General features: G+C 28.1%; 1 long non-coding RNA gene across 1 annotated transcript in view; it reads left to right on the top strand.

Annotated features, from left to right (window-relative positions):
- The window catches only part of LOC129611153 (uncharacterized), a 42,760-nt gene extending 33,731 nt beyond the window's left edge, over positions 1-9,029 (top strand). The window contains exons 2-3 of the long non-coding RNA XR_008697126.1: positions 7,282-7,421; positions 7,480-9,029. This is a non-coding gene — a long non-coding RNA (uncharacterized LOC129611153). The remainder of the gene's footprint in view (positions 1-7,281; positions 7,422-7,479) is intronic.
- The last annotated feature ends 1,754 nt before the right edge of the window (positions 9,030-10,783 follow it).

Genomic DNA, 10,783 nt, shown 5'->3' on the forward strand with positions numbered 1-10,783 from the left:
ATTTTATTTTTCAGTCATAAATATGTACAAACTTAACTAATGTTTAATCAGCATGCATATATATACGAATATAATTTTACGGCTGATAAATATATGAAAAGCTCGAATATATTAAACACTCGAATTCTGTAATTTGATCGGAATTTCATAATATAAGTAAAAATTTTTTTAACTCTTTTTCAGATTTTAAGAAGTTAAGAAGGGACGTGACATATCCCAAAAGCTGATCAAACTGTCGCTTCCTCGAATAAGAGTCAGATAAAAATTTTCTTGAAATTTTCTTGGTCCAGCGAAACTTGAGATACTGATTTTAACGAAAAGATTGGCAGACAAACCGAAAGATATTTCTTTAAAAATATCTTGGTTATTCATGTTTAACTTTTTAGCTTAAAAACGGCTCTCATTTATTTATAACTGTAAATGTAAAAATTATAAATTAAAATTAAACAAGTAAAAACGTTTCAGTATAATTCAGACCACATTATACCCTTCAACTTGAAAATCTGCGTTTAAAAATTTGCTTTTAAAATATCTAGAATTACTTTTCATTGTTACGAGTATATATACCAAGTATTCGAACCTTTAAAACCACTCTAAAGAAACTGCACAGATATGTCTGTCTTCATGAACTTAACTTTATAATTTTTTCGAATATTTTAAATTTGCTTTTGGAGTTGTGTGGCACCTACCCAAACCTGTCAAGCCATTCCAACAAAACTTCAGAGATGTATCGGGCTTGTAATTGGACAAGATTACCAAGTTTCATGAATCTATCTTTATTGTTTTTCCAAATATTTAAAATTTGTTTTTGGAGTTGTATGGTAAGTATCCGAGCCAGTGCAGCCGTTCCATTAAAATTTTTAGAACATATGTAAAATGCAATTGGACGCACCTTTGCAAAATTTAATATTAATATCTCTATTAGTTTTTAAAATATTCAAAAAAATAATTTTACGATGAGCAAGAATTTATATACATGCCCATACCGGAGACGACTTCTTCAAGCGGTTACAAACTCTATACCAAAGTGAACATAATCTTCATGAAGGTGCAGGGTATAAAAAAATATTATTTCATAAATTTTTGTTTTTACATATTTATCGTACACTTTGTTAACTGAATTGGGTGAATTAGGGGAACTTTTTAATTGAGTGACTGTTCTGTAATAATACGACATACAACATCGTCATCTCTATATAAGTTTTAATTTGAATTAAATATTTTTTTAAAAATTTTGCATATGCAAGTGCACAAGTTTTAAATCTCGACAGATGAAAAAAATAAATAAATATTGATTTATTGTTCGAAATTATGTTCAAATTAATAAATGTATGATATACATATGTACAGAATTGTTATACAAGTATATTTTGTGTTATAATTGTTGTTTGATCATTATCCCTGTCTGAATAATATTATATACGAATATTAGACATAATTATTTTACAGTGTAGATATTGTTATAGCAAAAAAAACTTTAGTATTTTAATTAAACGATTATTGATTAAATATATACATATATTTTAAAATTCAACCATTATGTATATACAGTCCCGAGAGAATGATTTCATTTATAATAATATAAATTAGTAATTGTTATTACATCTAAATAATTCAGAGTTGAAATTTGCACTCTAGTGTAATATAAAAAACATATAAAGAAAATATATAATACTCGTACATGTGAATAAAAAAGTGAAATTAATGAAAAATGACACAATTTTTTAAATAACTTACGACAAAAAAATTGATTTATTTCTGATTACAAAAAGTAGACAAATAATTTCTGTTAAATAGGTATTTTGGGATTAGCCCTACATTAAAAATAAATTCACTAAATTATCGATGATTTTAGTTTTACTTTCATAATTATAAAATGTGCTTAAATGAATTTTTCTTTTCACAATAGTGTTAAACTACATAAAAGTCATTGCGGAAATAAGTAAAAAATTTAATAGATTGAAAGCAGACTATCTATTTCAGAGGAATACAAGTATGTTATAATTTATCGCATATAATTATTATATTTTTGAAGGATATACAGGAAAAGAGATCCTCAGAGATTTTATATCATGTTTTACTTAGAAATTTATTCATTATATACATGAATGTAAATACATTTATTCTGAGTGATTTTAACGGATGTAAAATTTTCATTAAAAGTCTGTAAATTATTTTATAAAAGGTATAGTAAAGAGACCATTAGCATAATTGTAAATATTTCAATTTGTTTATTTTTAAATCTTTTTTGAAATAATTTCATAATGATTTTTAGGCCATTATTCTTCTTTTTCTTAACATTACAGCTCTTGATGAACCATTGCTTCGTCCTTTCAACGATCTTTTTCTTTAGCTAGACCATTATAATTTCTTATGTCCATAGTACTGAGGTCTAACTCAACGTCTTCTAACCACGTTTTACTTGGGCGCCCATGTTTTCTGTGATCATGAGAGATTAAATACTCTCTTTACCATTCTTTCTTGTGGCATAATGTGGTGAATCACATGTCCCAGCCAACTGATTCTTTCGGCTTTTACAAATCTAATAAAAATTTCTTTCCCTATTAAGCTCTCAATGTCGTTGTTATATTTTATTCGATTTATATTGTTGCCGATGTTGACGTAACACGTATTTTGCTTTACTTATTTTTAACCCTACTTACTCTGTCTGTTTTTCTAAATTAAGGAATATGTTTCTTGGTGTTTTTACATTTTTGATGATTATTACAGTGTCATCAGCATGGGCACAGATTTGGGCGCTTTTATTAAATATTGATCCACCAGGGTCAATTTCTTTTAGTACAAGAAGTAAAATAATATTAAAAATCATTGACGATAGGCCATCCCTTTGTTTTAACTGACTTAATTGTAAACAGTTCGGACAGTTCACCTTGTATCAATACCTTTGGGTCTCTATTTGTAAGTTTAACGTTTATTACTGTTTAATGTTTATTACATACTGAATGTTTATAAATAAACAGTGGATATCGATTTAGTATTCATAAAGTTTTCAAAAATTTGGCTCATTGTGAAACACAAATCCATTGTGAAGCGATTTTTACGAAATCCACATTGATATTCATCAACTATTTTTGCTGCAAATACCATTCTATTCGCCAATTCATCGCCACCATATTTTAAGAGCTTGGCAATAATTAGTTCTTCCCCACTGCTTTTATTGTTTTTTAATTTACTCAAGGCTTAATCAATCTCCTCAAAGCTTGGTAGTTCGACTCTGTTGTCCGCTGTATAATATATTGCCCGAACGGTTATCTGGTTATGTTTTTTTATTAAGAAGCTCATTGAAATATTCTTTCCACCTGTCCAAAATTTTGTCTCTTTCTTTAATAAAATCAGAATTTTTATCTTTACACACGCTTATTCTAAGTTGATATTTCTTAACTCGCCCTTTTGCTTTCTGATACATGTTCTGTACATTCTTTAATTTCCTCAATTTTTCGCCACATATGAATTTTCTTTTTCTTTCTTATTGCTTTTTTTGCTTACTTTCGCTCTTGCTGGTAAATATATGATTTTGTCTCGTTGGCCTTTTCAAATATCATCTTCTAGCTTCTTTTTTAATTTCACCAATATATTCTTCTTTTTTTCTGATTTTAGCGTTATAGTCCCCAATATAATTAGTATGTCGTAATTACTTATCTTACTACACTGTCTTGACAATTCATCTTAAAATTCGTCTTTTTCGTTTTCATCAACATCTTAATTTGGTCCGTATATGGATAACAAAAATATACTTAGATATTTCAGACTTATTAGAACCATTGTATATTGTAAAATGTTTTTTACGTATTCTCCTTGTTAACCGAATCTTATTTCTTGCAAGGCCATATAATCTCATTTTGTATTTGCAATTTTTGCCATTTTTTCAGCCTGAAGCATTGTTCTAATGTTCCATGTGGCAATTCCATAATCATTGTTCTCCATCGAATATATTGATCGGTGCCTTTAAAATCCATCATTTATTCGAGGGCTTTGGTTGTCAATTCATTACATTCAAATTTTCACGAGATTGGGTTGTTAGCCCAATGCTCAACCCCCATCTTTGGAGGACCGTGATAATGCATCTGGATATTTAGGCCAGTGCGTTGTTGATTATGGTTATCCTGCCAATGTTCGGCCAACATTGCCTTATCCGTTTTAAACGGGTCTTGCTTCGAGAAGGCTGAAGTTGACTATTGGTTAGGAGAAACTATATATTACTCTTTTTTTACCCATAAGACCCGTTTAGGCTATTATATAATAAAGAATATGTTACAGTATGAATTAAATTCCGCAATAAATTAATTTTTATTAAAACAGGGTTGTTTTCTTTTAAAATTAATTTGAAAGTTTCAATTCTTATACTTATTTCAATTCGAATATTTTTAATTAATTTGATGTTCTCTAAATTTATTATAAACTAAAACTACTTTGGGACCATATACAAATAGGAGTTGAAAATAACTTAAAAGCGTTTTATATAACAATCTTAAATGTTAGACAAAATATTAATTGCAATTCATTAACATGGACAAAAGTTTTTCTTTATTCCTTAAAGCTATTTATTACTGCAAAATTAATCATTTATGGCGAACTTATACATCGGCATATGGGAAAAAAGCAATGGACACTGATAGTAATGTGAATAACAAAGATAATTTAAAAATTAAATTAGAATTTCTGAATTAGTATTGTTACTTATATCGAATGTATGTGTATATGAATTTAAATAATATTATGTACTCATATAAATATTTGTTGTACTAATGAACTTTGTTATTGTATGTATTTTATCTAGTTTTATTATGTATATGAACACTAAAACATAACGAATGCTTGTCTGCAATCATTATATATTTTTGTTTATATATGAATGCTTATCTGCATTCATTATGTATTTGTGTTTATATACGTTATTTTATTTGAAGTATTCTGGTAAGTGTTATTAGAATAAAACATCATATATTAATAGAAGAAGTAGTAGTAAGAGAAAAGCGCCCTGCCTGGCTACCCACACGAAGCCCATGCACTTGTTCAACAAGAAGATTCATCGACAACCCTCAAATTAACACACCACAACTCGCAGATAATACAATCCCAAAAATCATCTACTGGAACCAATTAACTCCCTTCGCGAATCTCAAAAGCCGCACTAAGGACTTGCCGATAGGTTCCCTAGGACATCATAGACTCAGAATGCGCTTTCTCTTCCACATCAGAGGCGGACAGGTATAAAGAACATGTTAAATACGAGTATCTTCCGCCTCCGCAATGTCCTGACATTCCCGGCAAACATCCGTCGCAGCGTTTCTGAGCCTCTTAGTCATTTTCCCTATTAAGCAATGCCTCGTCAACACCCCCATCAGTATCCCTACTATATTTAACTACTATCAGCCCTACTATATTTAATTTTATTTATTTCAGTATATTGCACATGCCAGTTAAGAATGAAATTCAAGAATTAAAAATACAAATATAGTACAATGAAATAGTTAAAATCATTCTTTTGCTATCGAAAAAGCAAATTTTAAAACAAAAAAGTATTAAAATATACAACTCTAATTCATTAATTAATTGATTTTTAGGGTAAACTAAACTTCAATATACTCATATTTATATAAATCTCAAAGAGTATAAAAATCTAAAGAATTATTTAAAAAATACGATAACATTTTATAAAGGTAATGCTTTCGTACTCTTCTCATCCCTACTAAGCCATATCGCTCTGGCCAATGCACTTCGTCTTCCCTATGAGCTAAGGAACTTCTTTAGCGGCAGACGCACCACCCACTAGGTCAATATCCCCGCACGCCCAATTCCGAGATGTATTCGTGTATTTTTCATTCAATTATAAAATATGATTCACTATTCATTGTTAATGTTTTTGTAATGACCGACTGCATTGCATTCAATAAGGGAGATGATGTGGTGCAAATTTCGCGTTTGCAATGTCGAGTTTTCTTTACCTAACTTTTTGAGGAAATCAAATGTTTTTACTACGGGTCGAATTTACATTTTTGCGCATAAAAAAGATGTAACCAACCGATTCACTTAAAATTTTAGTCACGGTGTTCAAACAATGAATCATTAAATTCATCGGGAATATCACGACTCGGAAACCGAACTCTCACCAAGAGCCGATTTTATATATTTGATCATATCTCAGGAAGAAATTGACGAAATTTCTTGAAATTTGTTATGTATTTTAGTTTTTGTTATTAAGAAATTAACTGGGAAACTAGAGGAAATCGAATCACGGGAAATGAACCTTTTTAGGAACCAAATTTACATTTTTCTAGGAACACTACAACAAAAGACCACTTTCAATCTTTTATTGAGTTTAAAATAAATGTTGAAAGAAAATTTTCACGACCTAATGCAACACTTGAAGAATGCGGCCGGGTATGTGCTGTACATATCAAATTTCTTCTTATGGCAATTTTCAATATTATATTCATACTATATATCAATATATGTATATATATATTTTACGCGAATTATTTGATTGTTTTCATATATCCGAAATAAATCCGAAACAAAATAAATGTGAGCAGCATAGCACCGATTAGAGCTTTATATAAATTACTACTTTTACGTAATTGGAAAACTCCGCCAAATATTAAGATGCGTGCTCTTTTATTACTAAACAGTTTTAAATTCAAAAGATGTATAGTGAATACAAAATAAGATGGCGATTTTTTCATTAATTAAACACTTTGTCTTTTCGGTTAAGTTCAATTAGTTTCATGTAAGAACTATTTGAACAAATTATTTTCAAAAACTTGTTAATATTACTACTAAATTATATAGGCTTGCTTATGGTAAAAAATAGATAAAAGCAGCAATATCGTTTTATACTATTCATAGTGATAACATTTCAATAATAAATAATTTCAAAGTTTGATTCAAGCAAAGGGTCACAAAATTGAAGTGTGCAAACATTGAAATGTCTTATGTCAATTTAATTTTTTGGATTTAATGCATATAGAATAAGGGACATATTATATGAAAACAATCCTTCAAGAAATAAATGTAAACTAAAATAAAATGAATTGTAACAGTATGAAAACTAGTACGTAATAAAATTAGCATTAGGAAAACCAATAATTTTAATTACTTTAAAAATGAAAATCTTATAATAAAATAAGTCCAATCAAATTTATGATTGGACTTATTTTATTATAATTTCCCTTTATCAAGTGAAAATATAGAACTACTACATTATTTAAATTAGATTCATTGATACACCAAATTATATATAAAACTACTGCATATATTTAGGATGACTGAAAAAGAAAATTGGATGAAGCGTTAACATAATGGTTGAATTGGACGGTTAAGCATTAAGAGAGCTAAAAATAGCAAAAAAATTACATTATTAAGACTTTCTGGGGCTATAACTATTGGAGGAGAGGAAATAGGTAACATTTTCTACGAAAACAAGTTTTTACTAAAGAATTAATAAATATAAAATTTCAGCTTTTTCTATCTTTAAAGGTGTAGAAATTTTGTAAACAGGCACTCGGACAATAGAACGGAGAAACAGAATGAAACTAATACGTTCTTTTTTAAATATTTTTGAAAAACTGTTAAAAGACTGAAGTATCCAATGTCGCATCTGTACAAAAATGAGATAAAAAGGAATCAACAAAGCTTGTTTTCTTTTTCCCGACCGCATTAAAGTTACATAACCTATGTAATGATACCCAACGTCGGTCTATCGGTCTGTGTATGTATGCGGCTATCTCAAGCTTGGCTGAACCGATTTTGACGAAATTTTATATGTTGGTTTATTTTGGTTATGTCACGGATTGATCAACTTGGAATATGTCAGGCCCCAGGAGATGATTTTTTTATAGACTAGCTTTACATTTTTCATTATTTTTGAGAAAGTATTCAACTTTAAAATTTTACATATAAGTTTTGTTTGACATAACAAGAAACAACTTAACTTTTAGAAGATATCAGGTGTCAGCAATTGAATTACGTTGAACTGAACAACCTTTCTTGAAATTTAAAACTTAATTCAGGGTGTTAAAATAATGAACATGTAACTTTTTTTTGGAATATCAGAGCTCGGCAACCATACTAGGGACCGATTTTAATTTTTTTATGTCTAAGGAACCAATCGATGGAATTTGTTCAAATTTAACATTCGAGTTTTGTTGTTACCAAATCTAAGTAGCAAAATTTTCAGAGAATTTGGATGGCACAAAAGAAAACCTTTCTAACAGCCAAATTTACAATTTTCCGGCTATGTTATTCAACACTTACTAACGTCTTTAATATTGGAAGGAAGTATTTAAAATGCATTTTTATAATATTGTACAACACTTTCACTAAACTAATAGAGATTGCTGTCGGCTACTTTGTAACTATATCATAGATTTTTTTGTTTTTCATTTAATTTTATCGATTGAGTTAGGCTTGCGTTTAACTGGTGTTCGTATCTAAACACATACATATGTAAAATGTATTGATTTGTCTAGAAGTACTAACAAAAACAACATGTTATGACCGATTTTACCGATCCGTGCACTAGATTGCCAAATAATCACGAAAAAATCAAAATTAATTATAATTTAAAGAGCTATAAATATGGCGACACAAATCTTCAAATAACGACATACATACATACGTATACGCGCATTTATAAATACTGTTACAAAAGGAGATTGATATTTATAAAACTTAACTTATTCATTTTGATAAGTGTCACATGTGAATATAAAGAAACGAAAAAAGAAATAATTTCAATTTTTACTTTCTATATTACACTTTTTCACGATTAAAATTTCAATTCAAATTAAATTGAATTGTTTTCTTTTCATACCCTTTACCATATTTTTTCCATCAGCTGACCCCAAGTGCATTGGACTTTGTACAAAGTTATTGTTTACAGTTTTGAAAATATTGTTTGGCTTTTTTTATTTTTTTTATTTGCATTTTTTTTTGTACGCCTATCTATAAAGAAAATCTTTTAATTATTCCAAAGTTTTGATTATTTCAAATAAAAATAGTTTAATAATACGTGTATGTGTGTACCTATACTATATTTGTGTGTTATTTACTAGATACAAGTATATGTAAGTATTACACATTTTATTTTTATATTATTTTTATATATTTTATTTTATTTTATATTACATTACATTTTTATATTATGTACAATTTTATTGATCAGTAATACATTTTTATAATAAATTAAATAATTGTTCAATTGAATAAAAATATTGTATATAAAATAAATAATAAAGTGGTCAAAGCAATAGTTTGTAACGTAGCGCTTTTCCCTTGAACAAGTAAAAACACTGCTTTTAAAAACAATATGTATGTATATCTACTACTGTGACAAAATTACTTTCATTCATATTCGAAACTATTTCTAGGATCGCATCTATTTGGGATGAACAATTTTTTTTGTAGTTTTTGAAATAAAGAAAAAATAAATTTAAAGATTTGTTAACATAATGCTCGGTTTTAAGGGTTATAATTGCTTTAAGAAAAATAATTATATTTTTTAATAAGGAATTTACTGTTAGCTTTTTGCGTTTATAGAAATTTGGAAAAGCTTGCGGTTTCGGAAATATAAGGTGCCAAAAATTCAAATTTTACAAATTTCAAGGGACGATAACTTGATATGGAGGTGTGAAAAATTTTCTTCTAACAAAATGAGTCATTTATTAGCGTCTAATAAATGACTCTAAGCTGTTAAAACTTCAGACTTTCACAACCCCGAATCTAGAAGAAAAACGACATAACAATTTGGGAAAACGGATTTTAGATAACGGTAAATTTTAACGGCTATTTTGTTTTTTTTTTTAAGTTCAATTATAGTATGCCGCGATACAAGAGGCCAGCGACTATATTTCTGCGTTTGCAAATTTGAAAAATCCTTATGGCTTCACTGCAATAAATAGTTAAAATATGTCATATTTAAGGTTTTTTTCTACGGAAATGAGTTTCTAGCAAAGGTCTTGGAACATATTTGGAAATCTTGGAAATTGCAGTTTTCTATCTTCAATGGTGAAGAAGTTTTGTAAGCATGTCCACGGACGAACAGATGGAAGGAAGGACGGACAAATAGCGTGAAACTAATAAGTACTTTTTTTCAAAAATTTTTTGGAAAAGTGGTAAAAATTGTGATAATCAATATCAATGCGTGATTAAGTCACGAGTTCTTTTTAATTATATATTTTAAAATAAAAAAATAATAAAAAAATAATAAAAAAATTTAAATAAAATAAATAAAACCAAAAATAATTTTACAATGTGCATACGGTTACTTTTAAAGACATACATACATTATTATGTATGCAAATAATATGGAAATAAATTGACATCAAAATTACAATTTTAAAAATTTTTTATTTTATTTAAAATTTGCAGAAATAGTCTTACTCATTAAAATAACACACTTTAAAAAAAATTTAATATGTTAAAAAAGAACGTAAATTTTGAGTTATACTTCATTTACGAAACAAAAAACAAGAATTAACAATAAAAGAGAAATCATAAAACTATGATTTTGCAATAATCTATTACCTTACTTTAATGAAGTGTGCTATTTAAATGAGCACAGAACTAACTGTGCCCTTAAAAACAAAAATAAAATAAAGTTGGGTCAAACCAATGGTTTGTATTGTAGCACTTTTCCCTTCAGCAAGCGAAAATGTCTATCTATGTATACCTACCACACTATTAAAATTATTTTCATTCATATACGAAACTATTTCTAGGATTGCATATATTTAGGATGAACGGTTTATGCAGTCTTTGAAAT

Source organism: Condylostylus longicornis, unplaced genomic scaffold (genome assembly GCF_029603195.1).
Source record: "Condylostylus longicornis isolate FDR11 unplaced genomic scaffold, ASM2960319v2 ptg000048l, whole genome shotgun sequence".
NCBI classification, from domain to species: Eukaryota; Metazoa; Arthropoda; class Insecta; order Diptera; family Dolichopodidae; genus Condylostylus; species Condylostylus longicornis.